This window comes from Oryctolagus cuniculus, chromosome 8, assembly GCF_051225735.1.
Source record: "Oryctolagus cuniculus isolate XC-2025 breed Fujian yellow rabbit chromosome 8, ASM5122573v1, whole genome shotgun sequence".
NCBI classification, from domain to species: Eukaryota; Metazoa; Chordata; class Mammalia; order Lagomorpha; family Leporidae; genus Oryctolagus; species Oryctolagus cuniculus.
Genome location: NC_142874.1, coordinates 64,436,301 through 64,460,730, shown reverse-complemented (window position 1 = coordinate 64,460,730; position 24,430 = coordinate 64,436,301). Strand labels below are relative to the sequence as shown.

The 24,430-nt window shown below is 37.2% G+C and overlaps 1 long non-coding RNA gene across 12 annotated transcripts in view; it reads left to right on the top strand.

Annotated features, from left to right (window-relative positions):
* Nucleotides 1–23,896, top strand: part of LOC138843425 (uncharacterized) — a 442,121-nt gene extending 418,225 nt beyond the window's left edge. For 6 of the 12 annotated variants that reach the window (XR_016211954.1, XR_016211948.1, XR_016211950.1 and 3 more), the window contains 2 exons: nucleotides 22,260–22,375; nucleotides 23,022–23,896. This is a non-coding gene — a long non-coding RNA (uncharacterized LOC138843425). Of the gene's footprint in view, nucleotides 1–12,445; nucleotides 12,487–14,721; nucleotides 14,815–19,671; nucleotides 19,806–22,259; nucleotides 22,376–23,021 lie in introns of those variants that run through there. The other 6 variants (XR_016211953.1, XR_016211947.1, XR_016211951.1 and 3 more) reach the window with 3 other exon arrangements.
* The last annotated feature ends 534 nt before the right edge of the window (nucleotides 23,897–24,430 follow it).

The following is a 24,430-nucleotide window of genomic DNA, read 5'->3' as shown; positions in this document are numbered from 1 at the left end:
CTTTTTTCCTAGAATTTACTCTGGCATATTATAAGGATATAATAAATATTTATTTACTGAATGAATTTCAATAAAATAGTAAATAAAAATGAAGACACTTGGTGAAATTGCCACTATTCAACATTATAGTGGAGATTTTAGCCAATGCAATAGCACAAGGAATACTGACAGTGGGTATAAATATTGGAAATGAACTGACAAATCATTATTTATACATGTTATTATTGTCATCTGGGGAAATCCAATAGAATTAATCCATAGCAATGGAGGCGAATAAGAGGATTTGTCATGATGGAAAGATACAGAATCAACACAGGCATAAATCAAGTCTTCTTATATAATAACAATAATATATTAGGAAATATAATGGGAAAGCATTGCATTCTCAATAGCAACAAATATTCCAAAGTACCTAGGAGTAAGCCTGACAAGAAATATACAAGAATGTTATAGGAAAAAACCCACAAAGCTTTATTGATAACTATAAAATGTCCTAAATCAAAAGAGAGGCCGCTTATTATTAGAGATAGCATGACTCACTATTTGAAATATTCCCCATATTAATCTATAAAGTCAATTCAATGTCAGGAAAAGTCAGAAATAGATTCTTCATAAGACCTGAAGATTGATTTCAAAACACATGTTATCAATGAGTATGCAACAATAGTCAACATAACTAAAAAACTTACAAACTTAACGGTACTTGTTAAGTGTGTCCTGCTAACATCCAAATATTTCATAATGTTGTACAATGGTCCTATTGATGCGACAATGCACAGATATATGGAGACAGAGTAAATAATGAAGATAGATGACCTCTCAAGTAAATGAAAAATCAAGAAAAGAGTAGTCACTCCATATGCATGAGATATTCATGTTGGAAATTGTCAACATGGGAATTATCAGTATCTCTAAAGAATATTGGATAAAAATAAATGAAATATATAATAACAATAATTTTAAAGGGCAAAATATCAAACAATGAACAATTTATGCCCTAAGTCATGAAATACAAATTGAAATAACAATAATACATCATTCTCTGCTTGATATTCTTTGCTTTTGTGGTTTGGAGTCTTACATAACTCCTTATTGCACTGAAGCTAAACATACATTTCTGGATTCAAATCCTCTTAGTAGGTATGAGTAAATTTCTGAAAGACCAAGAAGTGCCAAATAAATGCTACAATTTTAATCTGGGAATACAGCTCTTGGCAGTATTTTATTTTCCTTTAAAATTTATATAAAGGGAATAAATTTCATGTATTTCATATATATGTTTTTAAAATCATGATGATACTTCCCTCCCTCCATTCCCTCACTCATTCACTCCCACCCTTCCTCTTCCTTTTTTTATTCTAATTTTGCAATTTCATACTTCAAATTTACTTTGTAGTCACAAGGTTAACCCTCCCTAAATAAAGAATTTAACATGTAGTAAGTAGTAAGAACACTGTACCGCATTAGACAAGGACTCTAAACAATAATCAAATCTAGTCTTTTAAAGTTGATAATTAAATATTAATTAATGATTCAATTATAAAAAGGAGATAAAAACTGATTTGTGCTTAAGAATTATGTTTATGTGAAGACTTAGCTGAATATTTGGAAATAAGTTAGATAAATAATCAAAAAGTCACTTATGATTTTATTTGGGCAATTCCTAAAAACGTTAATTTTAGAATTTTGAGCAACCATTTTAGACCACATAAAGTTAAAATTAACAGAAGAATACATTTCATAAATATTCTTTTAGTTCTTCAATATGCAAAGGTGATTTAGGATTACTAGTTAATCTAAGTTACATCTTAACTGAGATATTTTTGCACATGTTTAACAATATGGATTGTTTATAGTCTCAAAGAAGACACAGAAAACTCATTATTGGCGTGTCAGAGTATCCATAGAAAGTTAACCTTTCTTTGAGCAGTGGCAGGGGAACAAACAAACTAACAGTGATTAAGGTGTCAGTTTGTAATTGCATTTGCCTTCAAATAAACCATGAAGTCCTAGCAAATAATTAAACAAGCAATCTTTCTCAGGATGGAATAGTTAGGTAGCAGTAATTAAAAATTTCTGGGAACCATTATTAGATTTTAATTTTTATCTTAATTGATATACAATATTATGTATTTATGGGATATAGTGTAATGTTTCAATACAAGCAAATAGTGATAAGATCAGAGTAATCGGAATATCCATCATACAAAATATTTATCATTTCTTTGTGTGGAGAACATTCAGAATACTATTAGCTATTTTGAAATATACAACTAGTGGTTGTCAACCATAGTTTCCCTGCCATGCTACAGAATATTGGAAGTTATGCCTCCTATCCATCTGCACTCCTACACCTGCTTTCCTTCTTCCTCCCCCCTACCAGCCACTGTAGCCACTCTTCTAATGTATTCTTCAATGAGATCAACTATTTTAACTTCCACATCAAAGTGAGGGTATGTGGTATTTGTCTTGAGGTGCCTATTTCCCTTAACATAATGTCTTCCAGGCTCACCTGTGATTTCTTTTTTAATTGTGTCAAAAAATGCAAACCCTGAAAGTCACCGTCTTAACCAGAATTTAACTATAGAGTACCGTATGGCTAAATGTAAACACGTTTTTTTTTACACAGACCTCTAAACTTTCTTGTGTAACTGAAACTCTGAACCCACTGAAGACCAACTCCTAATCCCCCCTCCCACAGCCCTGGCAGCTAACATTCTCCCTTCTGTTTGAGAGCTTGACAACTTTAAATTCCTTGTGTAAGTGGAGATATGTAGTACTTTGTCTCATGACTGACTCTGTTTGGCATAATGTCCTCAAACTTCAATTATGTTGTAGACTATGACAGTATTCTTTTTTTAACAGGCTGCTTTTTATATAATGGGAAATATTCAATTTTATGTTTATGCTACATTTTTTTACCCATTAAAGCATCAATAGACTTTTAGTCTGTTTTCTCCTCCAATGAACATCAGGGTATGCACACACACAGACACACACACACATACACACAGGATATATATATCCTGTATATATTCACCTGTATATGTATATAGGATATATATATCCTGTATATATAATATATATATATATACACATATACATACACACACACAAACACCCAGAGGAACAATACGACTTTGAGATTTCATTTTCAATTGTTTTGGAGAAATCTACAGAAATTGGATGACTGGAAATATGGCAGTTTCAGTTTTAATTTTTTGAGCAAACTCCATGCTGTTTTCCAATGGCTTTCATATTTTCCATTCCCATCACCACTGCAGAAATATTCCAATTTTTTCATTTTCTCACTAATGATTATTATTTTCCGTTTTTTATCATTTTGATACCAGCCATCCTAACAGGGGGGAAGTGATGTATCATAGTGCTTTGATTTGCATTTCCCTGATAATTAGTGATGTTGAACAAATTTTTTTAAACGTGTTTGTTATTTGAATGTTTTCTTTGGAGAAGAGTCTGTTTAAGTCATTTGCCCAACTTTTGGTTAGTGTATTTATGCATTTTTAAAATTTTTGCTGATGAGTTGCAGGGTTTTGTTATATATTTTGGATATTGACTCCTTACCAGATAAATGGTGTATGTAAATGCTCCCCCCATTCCACAGGTTGTCTATTCACCATGTTGATCATTTCTTTTGTAACACAGAAGCTTTTTAGTTTGATGTAGACCCAATTGTTTACTTTTGCTTGCTCTACCATTTTTGGTGTTACATTTAAGAAATCATATGTGAAGAGAAATGCTATAAAGCTTCACCTCTATGTTTTCTTATAGGATTTTTTTTTATTTTAAGTATCATATTTAAATCTTTATTTTCGCTTGATTTTACTTATGACGTAAGGTAAGAGTTCAATTGTTCCTTTTGCCTGTGGAGATTCAGTTTTCCCAAACCAATTACTTAAGAGACTCTTCCTTCTCTACTGCTTGGTCTATGTACTCCTGTCAAATATCATTATATTGCGTACATACGGGATAATTCACGGGTCTGTTATTATTGTTCCACGGATCTGTAGCACCATGCTGCTTTTTAGAAATTGTATATATCTTTTTGAGAGACAGATATGTGGGCTTGGGGATGGGGAGTGGGAGTGAGCTTCAATTATCTTATTGAGTCTTCCAGAACCCACAATGGCTGGGGTTGTGCTGACAACAAAAGTGAGTGGAACTCAATCCAAGTCTCCCTTGTGAGTGGCAGGAACCAAATCACTTGAGCCATCATTGTTTTCTCCCAGGCTGTGCATTAGTAGGAAGAGGTAGACAGGAGCTGGTAATGGGTATAGAATTCAGGTACTCAGGTACTCAGATTTTCACCCTTATTAGAGGTCCTTCAAATGTTAAGGGAAATGGACATAATGAAAAAAGTACTCATTAATTTCCACTTTTTGTTTCAAAATAAGCTTAATGTTAATTCCATTCTCCCATGGAACTTTGAAGTTCCTTCATATTCTTATTTACCATATTGTTTCAGCTATTCATATCTCTTTGTGGCTTCCTATGCATTTTCATATTTGTTGGGCAAAAAATATGAATTAAATTGATATTCCAATAGGAATTTCTTGAATCTATAGATTTGGGAGGGGGGTACTGTGGATAATTAACAATATGGATTTTTCCAATCCATGAACAAAGGATGTTTTTCTTTTATTTGTGTCTTTAATTTAGTTTTAGTAATATTTAGTAGCTATCAGAGTTCAGATCTCTTCTCTCTTTGGTTAAGTTTATTCCTAAATAATTTACTCATTTGGATGATATTGTGAGGTTGTTTCTTTAGTTTTATTTTGGGTTGTTTGTTGTTATTATATATAAATGTTAACAATTTGTATATTGATTTGGGATTGGGCAAGTTTACATAACTCCTTTATAAAGTCTAACAGATTTTTATGTACTCTTTAAATGTTACCTGGATACAAGAGCATGTCATCTGAAAATAGAGATAATTTTATTTTCTTATCTGATTTGGATGCCTTTTATTTATTTTTTCTGTCTAATTGTGCAAGTTAAGATATTCAGAAATATGTTGAATAGAAATAATGAGAATGAGTATCCTTATTTTGCTCCTAATCATTGAGGAAGAGAGTTTTGTTTTACAACATTGAATATGAGGTTAGTTGTCAATATTTCATATATGACTTTTATTATATTGAGATAATTTCCTTCTATTCCTAGTTTGTTGATGTGTCTTTTTTAAATTAGAGATTTTGAAACTGAAAAGTGTTTTTCCACATCTATTGAGATGATCATTAATTTTATTATCCTTTATTCTGTTATTGCAATTTAGTACATCAGTTGATTTTCTTATATAAAAAATCCTTGAGTCTTATGGATAAATCCTACTTGGGCATGGTGTGAGATCCTTTTATGTGCTGTTGAACTCAGTCTATTTGTAACTTGTCAAGGATGTGGCATCTGTGTTCATCAGGGATATTGGCCTTACATTTTCTTTCTGTGTATCCTTGACTAACTATGATATCAGAATAATGCTGACCTTGTAAAATAACTTTGTAAGTATTCCTTTCTCTTCAAATTTAGAAAGAGGTTCTGTAGGATTGGCATGCATTCTTCTTTAAATGTCTGGTATTATTTTCTAGAGAAGCAATCTGGTCCTGGGATGTTTCAATTATTGATTTAATATCCTCACTAGTTATAGTTCTGTTTATATTCTCTACTTTTTCATGATTCAGACTTAGTAGTCTGCAAGTTTCTAAGAATTTTTGCATTTCTTCTAGGTTATATAAATTGTTGGTCTATAATTGTTTATTCTCCTATAATTCATTTTATTTCTGTGGCTTCAGTTCCAAATTCTCCTTAATTTTTGAATTTTTTAAAATATTAATACTTTCTCATAATCTAGCTAAGGGTCCATTAATTTTATTGATCTTTTAAAAATATCAACTCTCATGGGGCCTGTGTGGCGGATAAAGCCGCCGACTGCAATGCCAGTACCTCATGTGGGCGCCAGTTCAAGTCCCAGCTGCTCCACTTCAGATCCAGCTCTCTGCTGTGGCCTGGAAAAGCAGTAGAATATGGCCCAAGTCCTTGGGCCCCTGAGCCTATGTGGGAGACTCATAAGAAGCTCCTGGATCCTGGCTTCAGATCAGTGCAGCTCCAGGCATTGGGACAATTTGGGGAGGGAGCCAGTGGATGGATGACTCTGTCCCTCTGCCTCCCCTTCTCTCTGTGTAACTCTGACTTTCAAGTAAATAAATAGATCTTTAAATAAAATCAACTCTTAGTTTCACTATTTTTCTGTTGTTTTGATACACTATTTTATTTATTTATGCTCACGTCTTTACTACCTTTTTTTGCTAACTTTAAAATTAATTCTTTTTTCTGATTTTTTAAGATTAAAGTTAGATTATTTATGTAAGACATTTATTATTTTTACTTTTATTTTGTTGTTGTTGTTGTTGTTTTTTTTTTTGACAGGCAGAGTGGACAGTGAGAGAGACAGAGAGAAAGGTCTTCCTTTGCCGTTGGTTCACCCTCCAATGGCCACCGCGGCCGGCACGCTGTGGCTGGCGCGCCATGCTGAGCTGAAGCCAGGAGCCAGGTGCTTCTCCTGGTCTCTCATGGGGTGCAGGGCCCAAGCACTTGGGCCATCTTCCACTGCACTCCCTGGCCACAGCAGAGAGCTGGCCTGGAAGAGGGGCAACAGGGACAGAATCCGGTGCCCTGACTGGGACTAGAACCTGGGGTGCCAGTGCCGCAAGGCAGAGAATTAGCCTATTGAGCCGCAGCGCTGGCTGACATTTATTATTTTTAAATGTAAGCATGTATTGCTATTAACTTCTATCTCAATACTATTGCTGCATCTCATAAATTTTTGTATGTTCTGTTTTTGTTTTTATTTATCACCAGATATTTTATAATTTCCTTCTTTTATCCATTGGTTGCTCAAAAATATATTCATTTGCACTTATTTGTGAGTTTTCTAATTTTCCTTCCACTATTGACTTCCACTTTCATTTCGTTATGTTCAGAGTAGATAACTCGTGGTTTCAATCCTCTTCAACTTGTAATGATTTGCATTGTGGCCAGTTATCTACACTGGATAATGTTCTGTGGGTGATTGAAAAGAATATGTATTCTTTGTTGTGCTGCTGAGTGGAAAGTTTTGTACATGTCCATTAGGTCCATTTGTTCTCCAGTATTTTTCAAATAGTGCTGGAATACCAAATGGGCGCCAGTTCCTGTCCCAGTTGCTACTCTTCTGATCTAATTCTCTGCTGTGGCCTGGGGTTCAGTGGAGGATGGCCCAAAGTGCTTACAAATCTGCACTGGTGTGGGAGACCCAGAGGAGACTCCTGGCATCAGAATGGACCAGCTCCGGCTGTTGTGGCCCTTTGGGGAGTGAACCGGCAAATGGAAGACTATTCTCTCTGTCTCTCCCTCTCCGTATCTGTAACTTTGACTCTCAAATAAATAAATATTTAAAAAGAAAAGAATTTCTGAAAGCTTTAAAAATGAGCAGAAGCTTAATAAGGTGTAAGAGATCTCTGCAAGGAAAAACTGATGAAAAATTGGTCACTGATGAAAAATTGGAGAGATACAGGACATAAAAGCCACCTTCTGTTCATGGGCTGGAGGAATCAGTATCAAAATGTGCATAGTACCCAAAGCAGTTTACAGATTCAGTGTAATCTCTATCAAAATCCCAAGGACATTTTTCACGGAACTAGAAAAAAACATTTCTGAAATTTTTATGGAACAAATAAAGACCTGAAAAAAACAAAGCTATCTTGAACAAAAAGTACAAAGCAGAGGTATTATACTACCTGACTTTAAAATAGTTTATAAAGCTACAGTACTTAAAGCAACATGGTGTAAAAAAACAGTCATAGACCAATGAAATAGAATAGAACCCCTGGAACAGATGCCCACAACTGTAATCAACAGATCTTTGATTAAAGTGCTAATAATATGCACTGAAAAAATAATAGTCTTTTAATAAATTATCCCAGGAAACTTGTATATGCACATGAAGAAGAATGAAAGTAGACCCAAACTCTCAATATCTATAAAAATCAGCTCAAAGTGGATTAAAGACTTAAATCTGAGACTTGAAAATTTGAAACTATTAGAAGTAAATGTAGGGGCCGGCGCCGCGGCTCACTAGGCTAATCCTCCGCCTTGCGGTGCCGGTACACCGGGTTCTAGTCCCAGTCGGGGCGCCAGATTCTGTCCCGGTTGCCCCTCTTCCAGTCCAGCTCTCTGCTGTGGCCCGGGAGTGCAGTGGAGGATGGCCCAGGTGCTTGGGCCCTGCACCCCATGAGAGACCAGGAGAAGCACCTGGCTCCTGCCTTCGGATAGGCAGAGTGTGCCGGCCGCAGCACGCCGGCCGCGGCGGCTATTGGAGGGTGAACCAATCCAATGGCAAAAGGAAGACCTTTGTCTCTCTCTCTCACTGTCCACTCTGCCTGTCAAAAAAAAAAAAAAAAAAAAAAAAAAAAAAAAAAAAAAAAAAGAAGAAGAAGAAGAAGAAGAAAATGTAGGGAAAACACTTCAGGCAATGGAATTGTCAAGAATTTTCTAATTAGACTCCCAAAGCCCAGGAAATAACAACAAAAATATGTAATTGGGATTTCAATAAACTAAAGAGCATTTGCACAGCAAATGAAACAATCAACAGAGTGAAGAAGCAACTGAGAATACTTGTAAGCTACACATCTGACAAAAAGTTAATATCCATAATATACAAGAAATTCAAAGCATCTCAATAGCAAAAAGCAAAATACCTGCAAATAACTCTTGAAAATGGCAGTGTATTTAAACAGACATTTCCCAAAAGAAGACATATTATGGTTAACAGGTACGTTAGAACAAATTAAACATCAATAATTACCAGGAAATTCATATCAAAATCACAGAGTGGGCCAGTGCCATGGCTCACTAGGCTAATCCTCTGCCTGTGGCATCAGCACCCCAGGTTCTAGTCCCGGTCGGGGCGCCGGATTCTGTCCCGGTTGCCCCTCTTCCAGTCCAGTTCTCTGCTGTGGCCCGGGAGTGCAGTGGAGGATGGTCCAGGTCCCTGGGCCCTCCACCTGCATGGGAGACCAGGAGGGAGCACCTCGCTCCTGGCTTCGGATCGGCGAAGCACACCGGCCTCAGTGCACCGGCCGTAGTGGCCAATTGGTGGATGAACCAATGGAAAAAGGAGGACCTTTCTCTTTGTCTCTCTCTCTCCCACTAACTCTGCCTATCAAAAAAAAAAAAAAAAAAATGAAAGAAAAGAATTAAAACACACACACACACACACACACACAGAGTGGCTTGCTTACTTTACTCCAATAAGATTGGCTTTTATGAAAAAGACAAAAGATACCTAGTGTTGATGAGGACATAGGAAAAAAGAGGAACTTTGCATCTTGTTGGTGGGAATGTAATTACGCCATTGTGATAAACAATAACTAAAGACAAAATTACCATATGATCCAACAATCCTACTTCAGATTATACCTTGAAGGAAAATGAAATCTATCAGAGACATCTTCTTCCATTTATATTTGCAGTCTTAATGATAGCCAAGAAGTGGAAATAACCTAGGTGTCAATCCACCAATGAATGGGTAAAGAATATATATAAATATACATATGCACATGTATGTTATTAAGTAATAATTATATATTTTAATTATAATAATTTAATTATATATTTGTCACAGTGCCAACCCCTAGTAAATGCATTTTTAAAACTCAAAAATATTTTAGAAATGCTTTTCTCTTGAATGCAATGTATCATACACTCTTATGCTTTTTATTCATTCAGCCAATCTCTGTATTTGATTCAGAAGTTTAATGCTTACATTTAAAATGATTATACACAGGGAAGAATCTGATATTATTATTTTGTTAATTATTTTACATTCTGTAATTTTTCGCCATTGTTTTTCTCTCTTGCTCCCTTTCCCTGTGCTATATTGATTTCTTTATTGTGACCTCCTTTGGTCTCTTTCTCAAAATTTTTCTATATATCATCTATGTATATTTTTCTCATGTGTGTCCTGGGTTTTACATAAAACATCATAGCCATAACACTGTTTTAAACTCATAATGTAAATTCAACTACATATAAAAATTCTACTCTTTGTTTCTTCCACCATGCTTTGTGTTATTGATGAAAAAAATTACATCTAGATATCTATGTATTCATTAATGCATTTTTAAAATTATGGTTACATTTATAATTTTCATTTTAACTTCTACTTCAGATTTTAAAATGGTTTATGCACGACTATTACAGTGTTACAATATTATCTATTTGTTTATATATTTATACCTTCCAAAGAGCTTTATCCTTACATACACTTTTGTATTGTGGTCTTACATTCTCTAATTTATAACTCAAAGTTATAGTTGTTATGAACTTCTGTTTACATGGCAAAGACTTTATTTCCTTTTTATTTTTGAAGGACAGTTTTGCTCGATATATAATTCTTAGATGTCAGTTCCTTTTCTTTAGCACTTTGAATATATCCTCCCACTGCCTTCTGGTTCACAAGGTTTCTGCTGAGAAATAGTCTTATGGCAGCTTCCTGTACATAATGAGGTGGATTTCTTTAGCAGTTTTTAAAATTCTCTGTGCATGACTTTTTATGATGATTATATCATGTCTTGGTCTAGAGTTTTTGGCATTTATTCCAGTTAGACTTTTTTGGCCTTGAAGTGTTACATCCATTTCCTTCCTTAGATTTCTGAATTTTTCAGCTATTATTTATTTGAGATTTCTTCCTCTTTCTCATATTTTGGGTCTCTCATAATGCATATAATGTTCTGCTTGAGAGTGTTTCATGAGTCCCTTATATTTCTCCATGCTTTAGTCCTTCTTTATTCTTATTTTGTTCCTCTGAGTGGATGATTTCAAATAATTTGCCTTTGAGTCTGCTGGTTCTTTTTTCTGCCTTTTCAAGTCTGTTTTTAATTTTCATAGTAAATTTTATAATCCACTGTTTGTATTCTTCATTACCAAAGTACTACTTGATTGCTTCTATATTTTTTATTTCTTGAAATTCTTAATTTGTTCATGCATCTTTTCCTGGACTTTGAGCCATTTACAATGGTTATTTTAAATTAAGTCAAATAATTCACATACTTCTAGTTCTCTAGGATCAGAGACCAAGGATATACTTTGTTGTCTTGATTGGTTTAATCTTCTCCTTCCACTTGTGCTTTGATTGGGTCATTTTCCTTGTTATTTTGTAGGCTTTGTAAATGGGACTCATATAATTGGAGGAAAAAAAAAAAAAAAAGACAACCATCCCCTCTTCTCCTCTTTAAGGAGTGGCATCATGGATCTTCACCAATCAACCTAACTTGATATTCTGGTCCTTTCAAATATTTTCTGTTGGCGTGTGTTCTCTGGATTTATTGTGGAATTCCATTTAAGGTTTGCTAGTTTCTTTTCACATTTTCTTTTAATCCCTTGCTCTCCGTAATGTCTGCCTGTAGTACTGCAATTTCTCTGTCGTTTTAAGCTGCCCGGCTCTGTTTTTGTTCTCAGTGACCCCTAAGTTTCCAGGGTATAATAAGCCTCATCAGTGATTCATATTGGGTAAGACGGAAACAGTTCTCAGATCAGCCCAAGCCCCCCAAATCCGGAATATTGGATTACACTCAATACCTCTGCACTCCAGAGGAAAAGCCCTCATTGTAATGATCACTTTGCTGTAGTTCAGTTCCTCAGGAAGAGCAGTAAGCTACTCGATTACTTTGCTTTGTTCTCAGCAGCCCATAGAGATCTTGAGTATGCTGGGCCTTCCATCAGTGCTCCGAGACAGAAAGGGTTCTGTCAGCCTCCTGAAAAGCCATAATGTTGAATGCACCTTCAAACTCCTTCCCTTCCTGAGAAGCTGAGAGTTGAGATTTTCTCTGCTCATTGCATGCTGAGTTGGGAGAGTATAGAAAGTCAGTAGGTGCTAATTCAAAGCATCACCTTTGTTCTCAGCAGCTCCCGACTTGGCACACTTTCCTGCCAGTGCTTAGGTCAGCAAGACGTAACTCAGTCCTTTGGGCACCCTCCCATGAAACTTCAATGTTGGAAATTTGATTCAGTATTTACTTTCTTTTTTTTTTAAGATGTATTTATTTGAAAGAATTACAAAGAGAGAGAGGGAGAGGGAGAGGGGGGGAGAGAGAGAGAGAGAGAGAGAGAGGTCTTCCATCTGTTGGTTCACTCCCCAGTTGGCCACAATGGCCAGAGCTACACCGATCCAAAGCCAGGAGCCAGGAACTTCTAGGTCTCTCTCATGGGTGCCGGGGCCCAAGGACTTGGGCCATCTTCTACTGCTTCCCCATAGCAGAGAGCTGGATCGGAAGTGGAGCAGCAAGGAATTGAACGGGTGCCCATATGGGATGTCAATACCGCAGGTGGTGGCTTTCCCCACTACGCCACAGTGCTGGCCCTGATTCAGTATTTTGCTTTTCCTATCTAGGGAGAAGTAAGTTGCTGAGTAGAGAGGAGAGACTATAATGAGTGAGTGTCATGAGTTTCCTACCAAATTCCTTATTGCTGGTTTTGCATTTGCCTGGGGTACAGGAGCCTCTTAAATGGTTTCTGGATTTCTCACAATGAGAATTAGATCTTGTATTATTGCATTGACATCTCTGTGGGGAAATAGGGTGGAGACTTCCCATTCTACCATATTGCTGATATTAAAATCCATTATTAAGGTTTTTGTAACTAATTTTACCTTATCATCAATTTGTCATGCATTATTAGTGTCATTTTCTTTTTATTGCATTTTTGCTTAATATTTTAACGAAAACATCCTAGTGTTATAAAAATAATTGTTATAAAATAAATTAGAGATCCAAATGAAACCTAGTTGTGTTAATTTATTCAGATTTTTAAGTTCTTTTCCTTAAGTACTCTAGAATAATTAACTGATGTTTAGACCTAAGAATGTACCTGTTTCTTTTTAACTCTCTGTGTATTTGTTGACAAATTTAACCCTACTAGATTGTTTAACAGATTATTCTATCTTAATAAATTATATCTTAAAAAGTGTTTTGCAGGGCTGGTGCTCTGGCACAGCAGGTTAAAACCCCAGACTGCAGCGCTGGCATCCCATATGGGTGCCGGTTCGAGTCCAGGCTGCTCCACTTCTGATCCGGCTCCTTGCTATGGCCTGGGAAAGCAGTAGAAGATGACCTAAGTCCTTGGGTCCCTGCACCCATGTGGGAGACCCAGAAGAAGCTCTGTCTCCAGGCTTTGCATCAGCTCATCTCTGGCCATTATAGTCATTTGGGGAGTGAACCAGTGGATGGAAGACCTCTTTCTCTCTCTCTCTCTCTCTGTCTCTCTCTGTAACTCTGTCTTTCAAATAAATAAAATAAATCTTTAAAAAAATTTTTAAAAAGTGTTTTGTAAGAGTTTGACCAAAAAATCTTTTATTATAACTTTTCTTCAAAATCCTTGCTATTACAGAATAAAATAAAACACTTTGATATAAAATATTTTGAGAGTCAAAACCTTTTCTAAATTATTTATTTTCATTTTATGTGAATGACAAATGATAGAGAAAGACAGAGATGGAGATATCTGCCATTGCTGGTTCATTCCCTAAATGTTCACAATTAGAGTTAGAGTTTGGCAAGGCCAAAGCTAGGAGACTGGAACTCAATCCAGGTCACCCATGTGGGTGACAAGGACTCAAGTATTTAAGCCATCAAGTACTACCTGTCAATGCATTGGCAGGAAGCTGGATCAGAAGTGGAGGAAGAGGCTGTTCATGATTATCTTTAACAAAGATTTTTTTTTAAATATTTATTTTATCGTTGGATGGGAAGGACAGAAAGAGAGACAGAGGGTGAGATAGAAAGAGATAGATAGAGAGATGCTATTTCACTCCCCAAACGGCCACAATGGCTGTGTGGGGTCACCCACATGGGTTCAAGGGCCCAAGCACATTGGTCATCTTCTGTTGTTTCACACTAGACACATTAGAAGGGAGTTAGATTGGAAGCAGAGTAGCTGGAAGCATTTCAGGTGGTCACTCAACCCACTGCGCCACAATGCTGGCCACATACAGAGAATTTTGTGTACAGAATATTCAGATGTTCTGAATTTGAGTAGTAATTAACCTTGCTAAATGATAGAGCCAATCACCCAGAGATGAATGTGATGAATTTTGGGAAAAAGTAAGACTGATGCTAATTATATTAAGGGTAGTTGCATCTTGATTATGTTGGTACTAAAGTTCCAATATGAACAGAAGGGTGTTGATAGGTGCTGAATGAATAAAGGAGTTGTTGACTGACTCAGTTACTAAGTTTGTTTCTCAAATTCATAACCTTCCTTATGAACTTCTCTCTATTATGCTACTCGGAGACCCTGCAAGCTGTAGTTTGTCATTGCCAGCTGATTTTCTGTTAGATTCATCTAAAACAATAAATCAAAGAAATATTAGGAGGTAAGGATGAAGGAGAAGCAAATCACCCCTTGCTATGTGATGAGTGTTTCTCTCAAAGTTCATGTTTTAGAAATGTAATACCAATGCAACAGTGTTGGTAGGTGAAGGTGTAATAATACATGGTTAGATCTTGTGGGTTGTGCTCTCAAGAATGTGTTAGTACCCTCATTGTGGGAATTAGATTAGTTATCATGAGAGTTTGTTTGTGATAAAAGCAGATTTGACCTCCTATTGCACATCCTCTTTGTCTCTCACACATATCCTCTCATTCGGTCTCCTTCCATGGGATGATGCAGCTGTTCCCAGTTACCTGGGTGTAGCCTAGGGGTGATGGCCTGTAGTCACTCAGCAGCTAGCAGTATGGGAGGAGACAGCCATGAAGGTGGAAGGTAAGTGGATTTTCCCAGTCTTATCCTATCACAGTTACATTGGCAGGTGCAGGGAGAGCCAAATACTTTCTTTAAAGATTTTAAACCACATAGAACATTATAAATATTATTTCATTCCATCAATATCCATTTAGATTTATCCACATAATTATCTTTTCGGCTACCCTTCCTGTTCTCCCATGTTTCTGAGCTGCCACTTTTGTCATTTGCCTTCTGAGGTGACAAATTCTCACAAAATTTTCCATGTTAATTTTTTCAGTACTTTCAACATAGTCCATGTTTTCAGATTTCTCTTTGTCATTGTTTTTGTTTTCTATTCAAAATAAAATTCTTGCTTCCTTGTAGACAGTATGTCATCTTTTTTCCACTTATTGCCAAGATTTTCATTCCTGTGTTCAATTTTCAACAACCTTACTTTAATTAAATTTATGTAGCTTCTTGTTTTATAATCATTATGCTGGATATTTTTAACACATCTTGAGTCTGTGGTTTTATTGTCTTTCTTCAGTTTTGGAAAATTCTCAGTATTACCCCAAATATTGCTGTGACTTATTTCTATCCCTCTTTCTTGGACTACAATTATAAAAATGTTATATTTTCAGGATGTTCATAATTTTTCCAATTTTTTCATCTATTTATATTTTTCTACTTCAGTCTTGACTTTGCCCTCATTTTTCAATTTACTAATCTCTTAATTTTTAAATCTCATTTGTTATACTGAGATTTCAGCTATTCTCTTTTTTTTTTAATTTTCATTGTGTGGGGGGCATTTGACTTAGAGTTGTAATCCTATCCAACATTGGTTGGGAGTTTGACAGCCACCTCTGGCTTCTGATTTGAGCTTCCTGTTACTTCAGACGCTGAGAGGCAGCATTGATGGCTCAAGTAGTTGCAACCTGGCCACCAACATAGGCTGTTGCAGGTATTTGTGGAGTAAACCAGTAGATAAGAGTTCTCTCTCCCACTCTGTGTGTCTCAAATAAATAAATATTTGAATGAAAATTCCACTTGGCTTTTATAGTTGATTCTTTCCAAAATTTTCCACTTTGTCTTTCTATTCTTTGAATATATTTTATTTTAAAGTCCATGTATTAGCATCAGCTTTTCGATTTGCCATGGTCTGTTTCTATCATAATGTTATATTCTTGGATTACAACTTTTTTTTTTGACAGGCAGAGTTAGTGAGAGAGAGAGAGACAGAGAGAAAGGCCTTCCTTCCATTGGTTCACCCCGCAAATGGCTGCTACAGATGGAGCTATGCCGATCGGAAGCCAGGAGCCAGGTGCTTCTTCCTGGTCTTCCATGCGGGTGCAGGGCCCAAGCACTTGGGCCATCCTCCACTGCCTTCCTGGGCCACAGCAGAGAGCTGGACTGGAAGAGGAGCAACCAGGACAGAATCTGGAGCCCCATCCAGGATTAGAACCTGGTGTGCCGGGGCCACAGGCAGAGGATTGGCCTAGTGAGCCGTGGTGCCAGCCTGGATTACAATTAATTACCATTAACTTATGTCTTATTTTTTTTTAAAGATTTATTTATTTTCTTGAGAGATAATTACAGAGAGAAAGAGAAAGAAAGAGAAACAAGGAGAGAGACAGAATTTGTTCATCTGCTGGTTTACTCTACAGGTAACCACAACAGACAGGGCTGCGCCAAGCTGTAACCAGATGTCAGGAACTCCATCTGGGTCTTCCACATGGGTGACAGAGGCCTAACCACTTGATTCATCATCTGCTGTTTTCCCAGGCATATTAGCAGGGTGCCGGATGGGAAGTGGAGCAGCTGGGACACAAACTGGTGCTCTGGTGTGAGATGCTAGTATTGTAGGCATCAGGTCAAGTTATTGTGCCACAGAACCAGTCCCTGATGATTTTTTATTAAGTTTAAGAAATGTTATATTAAAATTATAGAGGTAATGGGATGGTTTGGATGATGTTATCACTTTGTTAAGTGGACTATGTTGGTTTAGTTTTTGATAGGAGATAGGCTGGGACATTTGCTATTACCTTAATGCAATCATGAATTCAAATAATTGGAATCTCAACTCAGTCCTCATGATGGTTGGTTTATCTCAAATTTACAAATATTCTTAACATTTACTTGTGAGTCTGGAGTCACAAGTAAATGATCAGGATATTTTTGAAAGCCTATCTTTATTGCTAAACTCCAAATTCCAAAGTTTTCCCAGTCTATTGAGCCACCTAACTTATTCTCAGCTATATTTTTTAGAGATTTCAAATGTCTTGAGACAACAACTAGTATTAAATTGTGGACACATGAGTCTGGACTTTTTTTTCTCTTCATATTGAGTTCTGAAGATCTTTATTTATGTAATAACTATTTAATAATATTAAATTGTTTATTTGAGAAGGAGATTGTTTTTGCCAAATGCCCGCAATAGTGGATGGTATGGAATGGAAATGGTTAAAGCCAGGTGCCAGGAACTCAGTTCAGGTCTTAAACACAGAGAGCTGTCACCAACTATTTGAGCCATTTCCTACTGCTTTTCACTGTCTGCATTATCGAGGAGCTGTAGTCAGAAACTAGAGCCAGCAATTGAAACCAGGCACTTTAGATTTGAAATGCAAGATTCTTAATTACTGTCTTAACTCTTAAACTGAATACCTGCTTCCAATGATAAATACACACACAAATACACACACACAAAACCTTTCTCTAGATTTGATAGTTGTTCTCAACACGTGGTTTGGTGCAAAACACAATACACTAACATTGTCACTCACAAGAATTACTATGGTTTTAGAGTAAAGATGCTGTAGACAATAGTGTCTGCTTTTATTTATTATAGTAGGCCAATAAATGTAGCCAGATGGTGTTTGATAAAACTACAGTTCTTATATGTAATGCTAGAAGGAGGCAATTATATATCTGAATTTGAAAATAACTTTATCTTCAGAATAAATTGTGAAATTTACAACTTAAGCATGAGGATTAAGGAAGGCTATTTCCAACAGAATAACTGATTCATTTATAAAAATGTCTCCAATTCAGCCAGGGAATAAATGCTACTATGGCATTTGAGTGTTTAGTTTTGGTTTGTTTTTTGATCATTTTTATCTTTTTTTTTTATATGAAAAGCATAGTTTCAGAGAGAGAGAGAGAGAGGGAGACACACACACACACACACACACACACAGATCTTCCATCCTCGGGTCACTCCCAAAATGGCTACAAGAGCCAGGGCTGAACCAGGTTGAAGCCGGGAGCCAGGAGCTTCTTCTGGGTCTCCCATGTGAGTGAAGGAGCCCAAGCACTTGGGTTGTCCCCAGCTGCTTTCATTAGCAGGGAACTGGATCAGAAGTGAACTATTTGATGGCTTCCTTAAATCAGCAAATTGGGGATTTAGATGGAAATCTTCAAAAGGGGGATTGCCACCTACCATACAGCTAAATGCAGACAGGAATCTGGGTGCAGGATATATCTGGGAGGCTGAACCTGTGAAAGCCATTGGTGACACGTGGTGTCTGTGTGACACCAGTTTCTGGGTAGGCTCTGCTCCTTTCTCAGGTGCTGGCTAAAGAGGACTGAGGGCCTCTAGAGAATGATGGAAGAGGCATCTGAGTCAGAACTGGAGATTGTTGAGTGGACAGCTTCACTTATATATGATGTTTGGAGGGAAATTGCCAGTAGCTTTGGACTTTGCTGCCAAATTATGCACTTGAAGAATGACCTGCAGCTGCTGCTCCATGGTCTCAGTGATGTCCGTGATGTCATATGGGATGTGGATACATAGATTAGTGGGACCTGTCACAAAGAGGTTATCCAGCCTGCCTGATGCCCGCAAAGTCCCTGAGGGTGACCTTGGACAGTATATCCATAAAATGTGTTGAAGCTAAGTTTCTAGGGGCCAAACTTGTATCTCATGTTCCCACAGCAAATGTGTGGCAATGGAGAATCTGACATGATTCACCACATTCTTCCATAACTGCGCTGATCTAGTGCAGGGGGCATTGGATTTGGGGAGATGAGCTATATATGAGGAAGGAAAAGCTTCCCAGGCTCCTGACGTTAAGGAGTGCCTTGCTGGGCGGCCTCTTCTGGCTGCAGTGGCACATAGGAAAAGCAGTGATGAGGCAAGGAGCAGCAGTCTTCCGGGGGTGGGGAGTGGGGGTGATCAGGCTGTTGCAGTGAAAGGCTCTCCCTGGGATCAGATAGGCTTCCCCAAGTCTTTTCCTGGTATCGTTAGCACTTAACTCTCATATTAAAGACTTTCTGTTCGATAGAGAGATTTCTATCTGTAGCTAAATCCTGTTGATAGTTCCTGCTGTTACTTTGAGTTCTAACAAGGCCATTTACCACCAAAAAATTCTTTATTGTTTCTTAAATATTAATTTATTTAATTTAAAGGCAGACTAAGAGAGAGAGCGAGAGAGGGAGAGAAAGAGAGGGAAAGACCTCTCACTCGTTGATTTGTTCCCCAAATATCTACAATGTCCAGGGCTGGGCAGGCTGAAGCCAGGGGTCTGAAACTCCATCTGGGTCAGAAGCAGAAGGGCTGGGACTCAAACTGGCTCCTACATGGGATGCCAGTGTCGCAGGTGGCATTAACCTGCTGTGTCGCAATGCTGGCCTTTTTTTTTTTTTAAAGAAAGAGTTGTGCATTCATTCATCCATTAAAAAGAGATTGATAGAGAGGGAGACACGGAATTAAAAAGGGAGAGAAAGAGAGAGATTGAGATCTTCATTTGTTGCTTTGTTCTCCGAATGACCAAAACAGCCCAGACTGAGGCAATCTGAAGCCAGGAGCCCAGCACCCCATCCTGGTCTCCCATGTGGGTGGCAGAGGCCCACGTGCTTGGACCCATAACCATTACCTTCCCAGGCACATTACTTATACTCAAGCAACTGCTCTCACATGGGATGATGATGGTTGCAAGCAACAGCTTAGTCGGCTCCGCCACAATGCCGGCTCAAAGAAGTTCTTTATTAACTTTACTTTCTGCTCCATTTGCTCCTTCCTTTTGCCAGCTCTAGTAAGTGAATGACTTCTACTTTCACTCTAGTCTTCCTACAGATTTTTCTAAGCTGTTCTCTACTCATTTAATTTATATTATTTTCTATCATTTAAATAAATTGGGGGAATGAAAGAGGTAACCATAGTTACCAGTCTTCCATCTTGAACTCAACCCCAACTTAGCTTGTTTTAATGCAGCTTTCCTTCCATTACAATTAAATTATTTGTGATTCTATAGTTCTTAGAAGAGAATTCAATGGTATTGCAGATGAATTTTATAATTTATCAGTTTGTAAATTTGTAATGAATTCTTAGGTAAGACACTGCGTTTAAAGATGCAGAAAACTTTTAATGATTTATTTTCTAAATAAATTTCCGAAGTAATAGTATTTTTATAATCTTGGAAATAACATTTTTGTCTCAGGAATGCTGGAAGACCGAGTAATCTAGATTCTAGGAATTGCATTAGTCTCAAAGATTCTTTTGTAAGGTTCATTGATCAATTCCATCTGTTAATGAACTGAATGGAAGGACATTTAAAAATGTATTTTAACAATACAAAGTTAAGTTTAGATGTAAACATTACATTTCACTTCATTTTGCAACTCAGGGATTTCACATTTCTTTGTGAAACTTGAATTGCACACTAGACATTGGAGATACCATTCTATTTTAAAAATAATAATTCCTTTCCTTTTAAAGATGTAATACAAGTATTTCTATCAGTTAGATAATTGGATTTTAGCTTGTACCTCTGGGCATGGGCAAGGGTATGATGCTTTTATTTTTTCACATTTCTGTAGAGGAAGTACAGCTCCATGAAAAACGATAACAAAAATAATAGTGCATTGTGCGTTGGAAGGAAGCATTTTCTTTTCCAGAAATCAATAGGGAAAAAGAGTGATCCTATTTTTCACCTGCATCAAATCACCATTATAGAGCACAAGAGTGCTCAAGCAGTAGGGCATCTTTCACAGGTACCTTCTCTCAGCAACTACTCAAAGTTTAGAAGTGATACCCCAAACTAGGGAGAGGTAATTAAATTAATCATGTGGAAAAGTGACAGAATGACCAGGTGCGATCCAAGTGCTCCAAAGACTTTCCCTTTACCCTCTATTTTCAGCATTGCTCAGCCTGGTTAGCATCACACTAACATACTGAATAACTGGTGTGGATCCTGGTTCCTTTTAGTCCTCTTGCTTAAGCTGCAATGTGAATATTTGACTTGTTTTATGATTGATGAGTACCACAGGAAAGAAATGTAATTGCTTTGATTGTGCGGCAGTAAATGGATATTCCCTTTGGAAACTCAACTTGCTTCATTTAGACTCAAACATGCCAAGCAGATGCAGATGATCAGCTCACAGCATATGATACAAGTGGATATCATTCTCTTTTATGTTCCGTTTTTAATGTAATAGCAAACTAACATCTGTTGTTCTGAGCATCACAAATCTGTTCTATTCAATGTTAAGGTTTGCTGAGCATTGATATTTTCCTAAGAATAGGATGTGTGTGGCAATTAGACTATACCATATTTTTATGTCAAATTCGAATGTTCTTTGGAAAGGTCATCATTGAGTGTGTACGACCTACTGAACTTTAGTATTATGATAGATGTAGTTACAAGGCAAAAATTGTTTAAATGATAATGTTCAGGGGGAGTGGATATAGGGATAAAGAAGAGAATAAAGATTATTTGTGCTTAAGGGGCAATCCTGTGTTGTTAACTACATCTCATAATTTCCTTGAGTCTAGTCTTTATAGAAGACATGTGTTCCACATAAGAAATGTTGCTTAATATTCTATGAATTTGAATGACTTTCATAATATTATTTTGTGTAACTGTGAGCATTTTCTAGCTCCAAATATAGAGTCAAGGGTAAAATAATAAAAGTTTTAGACTTCTTCTAGAATCCTAGGGTTGCACAGCTCTTCCTTAGTGCAATAAAGGATATTAGAATAGATATAACAGGAAAAATCAATAGCTTAAATAAGCTGCATCAACATGACCCATATTATGTTGAAGGGTACATGATCTCATGTTTTAGACAGTGGCATAAATAAATCTCAATCCCTGTATAAAGTGCACTTGTCAGTTTGTTTTTCTAATGGAAAAATCTGGGTTATAGTGCATGTCTCCTTGCTTTGTTGCATTAACATTGTTTGCTGCAAATACATGAGGGAAATGGTGTGGCTTGAGGTTATTAACATAGCATTTTCTTTTTTTCTCCCCAGAAACCTTTTATTTAATGTATATAAACTTCATGCTTTTCATAAATACAACTTTATGAACATAGTGATTCTTCCCACCATACACACTCTCCTATTCCCATTCTTATTTTTTACTAAAATATACTTTCAATTAACTTTATACAAGAAGATTAACTCTACACTAAATAAAGTGTTCAACAAATAGTATAAAAAAACTGTTCCACAACAGTTTTTTGATTTTTCTTTTGATTTCTTCCAGGACCCACTGTTAATTCAGGAGCGTGTTGTTCAGTCTCCATGTGTTTGCATATGATCTAGAGATTCTTGAGTTATTGATTTCCAGTTTCTTCCCATTGTGATCAGAGAAGATGCACGGTATTATTTCAATTTTCTTGAATTTGTTGAGACTTCTTTATGGTCTAGCCTCTGGACTATCTTAGAAAAAGTTCCATGCACTGGTGAGAAGACTGTACATTCTAAAACTGTAGGATGAAAAGTTCTGTAGATATCCGTTAGGTCCATTTGGTCTTTAGTGTCAATTAACTGTTGTTCCCTTGCGGATTTTCTGTCTGGTTGATCTGTCCACTGCTGAAAGTGGGGTATTGAAGTACCCCATTACTACTGTAGAGAAGTCTGTGTCTCTCCCTTTAGATCCATTAACATCTCTTTTAAATAGCCAGGTTCCCAGCTACCCTGTAATTAGGTGCATATACATTTATTAGAGTCACATCTTCCTGTTGAGTTGATCTCTTAATCATTGCATATTGCCCTTGTCTCTTTTAGCAGTTTTTGTGTTAAAGTCTATTTTTGTCTAATCTAAGGATGGCTACACCAGCTCTTTTTTGGTTTCTGCTAACATGGAATATCTTTGCCCATCCTTTCAGTCTGTGTGTATCTTTGTTGGTGAGATGTGTTTCTTGTAGACAACAAATAGATGGGTTTTATTTTTTAATCCATTTAGCCAGTCTGTAATCTTTAGCTGGAGAATTGAGGCAATTTACATTTTTCTATTCTCTTACAGGGATAAAAAGACCATATTGGACTCTCTGCCTTTTTGTGACTGGATCATCATGGTACATCAGGAGTGCTGGTTTTATGCTAATCGCTCCGGCATCATCCAGGACAAGATCAAGACCCTCCAAAAAGACCTTGACCTGTGGTTGGGCCTTGGGAGATGGCTTCCTTATCTCCTCCCCCTTGTGGGCCCCTTGCTCTCCATTGTCCTTGTAAATTTGTCCAAGATCGCATTGCTGCAGTCCAGTTAATGGTGGTCAACAACAATATGCCACTCTTCAAGAACCGAGTTATGCCGCTCTTTAAGCCCCAGATTGGGAACCCTGTACATCCGCCCATGGCCACTGCCAAGATATAGAGGTATAATACCTCATACCCTGAGTTGCTGAGGTGGTAGCCAATGATGGGTAAGATCCCTGGGGCAGCCCTTAACAACTGGAGTAGTAGTCAAAGATGGGTAAGATCCCTAGAGGGGGACAACCTAACACAGACATGCTCCCTAAAGGGCTGATCCCAGTCAGAGGGGACAATCTAAGACAGGCACACTCTCTGCTCAGTTCCTCTTTCTCTTTTAATATAAAACAAAAAGGGGGAAATGTTGGGCATTGCCTAAAATCTCCATTACAGTATGGCACCTGGTGGATGTTCCAGGGGCGTGTCTGCGGCTGCTGCTGTTAAGCTACATCAGACCACTGGCAGGGATAGGTCCGCTTTAGTTCCAGACAGTGCATGATCACTATACTTTATTAAGGTGCCCCTGTGTGTGGTCCACCCATGCCTACATGACCTTTTAGCTGATTGGCTCCCTTAACTGTGCATGTCTTCTGTAAGTTTTATAAGCCTGCACACTTCTTCAATAAAGTGGTTCCTGCTTCGACAGAACTCATGGGTGCTTGTGGTATGTTCATCACCCGTCGACCTTACCCTTCCTGTTCACCTTGTTGAGGAGTGCCTGTGCTGCCCCTGCTGGTCAGGGGCTAGCATCGGGCTTGAGACCCTGACAGACAGGTTTTTTTCCTCTTAAGATTTGGAATATATCTCACCATTCTCTTTTAGCCTATAGAGTTTCTGATGAGAAGTCAGCTGAGAATCTTATTAGAGATCCTCTGAAAATAATTTGGGCTTTCTCGCATGTACATTTTAGAATCATTTTTTATTTTTTACTGTGGAGAGTTTGACAATAGTTTTTCATGGTGAGGATCTTTTCTGGTCATGTCTATTAGTTGTTTTATGTGCTTCCTGTATGTGGATGCCTCTTTCTCGAAATCAGGGAAATTTTCTGTAATTATTTCACTAAAAGGCCTTCTAATCCACTCTTTCTAACCACACCTTCAGGAACTCCTAAGGCCTATATGTTGGTTAATTTGATAGTATCCCAATAAACTTCAACACTGTTTTTTTTAGTTTTCTAATTTC